Source organism: Arachis stenosperma, chromosome 6, assembly GCF_014773155.1.
Source record: "Arachis stenosperma cultivar V10309 chromosome 6, arast.V10309.gnm1.PFL2, whole genome shotgun sequence".
NCBI lineage: Eukaryota > Viridiplantae > Streptophyta > Magnoliopsida > Fabales > Fabaceae > Arachis > Arachis stenosperma.
The window spans coordinates 50,999,534-51,002,021 of record NC_080382.1 but is presented as its reverse complement, the minus strand read 5'-3'; the positions used below and the strand labels follow the sequence as shown (position 1 = coordinate 51,002,021).

General features: G+C 39.7%; 1 non-coding gene across 1 annotated transcript; it reads left to right on the top strand.

Moving 5' to 3' along the window:
- Positions 1-676: 676 nt before the first annotated feature.
- LOC130937909 (small nucleolar RNA R71) lies at positions 677-784 on the top strand. Its single transcript, XR_009069101.1, has one exon. It is a non-coding gene; the product is annotated as a small nucleolar RNA R71 (small nucleolar RNA).
- Positions 785-2,488: the final 1,704 nt, after the last annotated feature.

Genomic DNA, 2,488 nt, shown 5'->3' with positions numbered 1-2,488 from the left:
CTTCATTAGAAAATACAGAAGAATGAGTAAATTGAGAGGTTTGCGGCTGATTGTTCGGTGGTCCTTGGTTTTGCCTCAGGTGAGGTGCTCGGTAAGGTTGATTTTGCTGCCTGTTGTTGTAATTATTCCATCTTTGATTTCCCTGATTATCTCTGCCTCTCCTATTATTGTTGTCCCTCCAATTCTGGTTTGAATTGTCCTGCCATCCATGGTTATTATTTCCACTTTGATTGTACCCTTGGTTGGGGCGATCATAGAAGTTGTGAGTGGATGTCACCATGTTGTCTTCTTGTTGGAGCTGCGGGCATTCATCAGTGTAATGGCTGTAATCAGCACAAATTCCGCAAATTCTTTGTGGAACTAGTTGTTGGTTTTGCTGCGGTTGAGTTTGCTGAGCTTGTTGATTTAACTGCATTTGCTTCAGCAGGTTGGTCATTTCACAGATGCTTCGATTTAGAGCAGCAGTCTCTATGCCAGAAGATACTTCTGCAATGGCCCTTGAACGGCCTTGCTTCTGTCTGTGGTTCTGAGTGGATTCAGCTAAATCACTGATCAATTGCCAAGCTTCATCAGTGGTCTTGTACTTTTTCAAAGACCCATTGCTGGCACTTTCCAATGTGGTCTTATCTTGGGTCCTCATACCTTGTGTGATATAGCTGAGTAGCACGATCTTGTCAATCATGTGGTGGGGGCATGCTTCTAGAAGATTATTGAAGCGCTCCCAGTATTCAAAGAGAGTCTCATTGTCATCCTGAACAATTGTAGAGATATCCTTCCTCAGTTTATCAGTAACTTCAGATGGAAAGAATTTCTCTAGAAACTCCTTTCTGAGTGTATCCCAGTTGGATACATTTGCTAGAGGTTGAGTGTAGTACCACTCTCTTGCTTTTCCCTCAAGAGAGAATGGAAAAGCTTTCAGCAGAATTGAAGTTTCATCAGTGCCATCACGCCTGACAGTAGAACAAGCTGCCTGGAAATCTCTCAAGTGCTTGATAGGCTCTTGAGCAGGTAGGCCATGAAACTTGGGCATCAAATTTAGCAGTGCGGTCTTTATTTCAAAATCCGTAGCTACCGCTGGATGATGCGCTTGAAACGGTTGCATTGTAAAATCAGGAGCTCCTTCCTCCTGAATGGTAACTCTTCTAGCTGCCATGTTTTCTGCACGTAAAACAACCGAATCAGTAGAACGGGGCCTGGTTTCTTCCTCAGATTCACTTTCAGATCCGCCCTCAGAGCGGACTAACCTACGCTGTTCTCGCCTTATTCGTGAAATTGTTCTTTCAATTTCAGGATCGAATATGAGCAAGCACGGATCAGGAAGTGAACGTGTCATTTGACGGAAGAAACATGCAGCTCATAGTAGCAAAATTAAATAAAATGCAAGTAAATAGATTCTAATGAATAAAATTAGCACTCTATTGCAACTCCCCGGCAACGGTGCCAAAAATTGATGGAATGCAGAAGCTGGTGAATTAAAAATTTATTTAAATGGTTACGTTGCAAGTATAGTTCTTAACTCACCGAAAATCTGCCTATCAATTTAGAAATATGTCACAGAAAGTTTAAATTAAAATTACTGGGATTTTTAAGTCCCAGGTCGTCTCCCAACGAGTTGCAGAAAAGTGTGCTGTTTTATTAATCAGATATTCCAAAAAGTTGAGCTAAGTAAATTGGGATTTAAATTGAGGAATTTTAAATAATAAAAATAAAAGCCTTGACTGGGAATTGATTGGTTAGAATCTCTATCATTGATGGAATGATTTTTAAGATTGATTCATAATTAATGGTTACTCTGTTTGGTTATCCTTTACTAGATAAGGGAAAGTCAAATAAGTTGGAATGCCAGATCTGTTCACGATTTACAACCCACTTAGTTCAAAGGGATTGGCGTTGGTGACAGGATAGCAATCCAACAATTAACCCAACTACAAATTTTTCCTTCAATCCTTCCAACTCAAGAGTTCCTTTTAATCAATTCCCCATCAAGTAATGAAACTACTCACGCATCGTAAATAAAGAATCCATGGCACATGAAAGGGAATTAAAAGAAGACATGATTATTGGAATTGAAATTAAATTAAAAAGAAATAATCCTTGCATTAATTAATCATAAAAGTATCTGAATGACAAAATTGAACATAACAAAGAACATGGAAGAATAAAACCAAGTTAAGAGAACAAACTAGAATGATGAAGTCTTGATGAGGAAATAACTCTTCTCAATGTTCCAATGCTAAGACCAATTGAAAATTAAAATTCTCGAAACTAGGGAGAAAAACCTAAGAGAGTGATAAACTAGATCTAAACTACTGAATGAATGTGTCCATGTTATTTTTGCATGCTCTCTGACTCTAGTCTGCTGTTCCGGGCCGAAATAGCGTCCAAAATCGCTGGTTTCGGATTCTGCAGATTATGCAGATCGTGCATGTCACGCGATCGCGTCGTCCATGCGGACGCGTCACTTGCGCTTTTCCTCTTCACGCGTTCG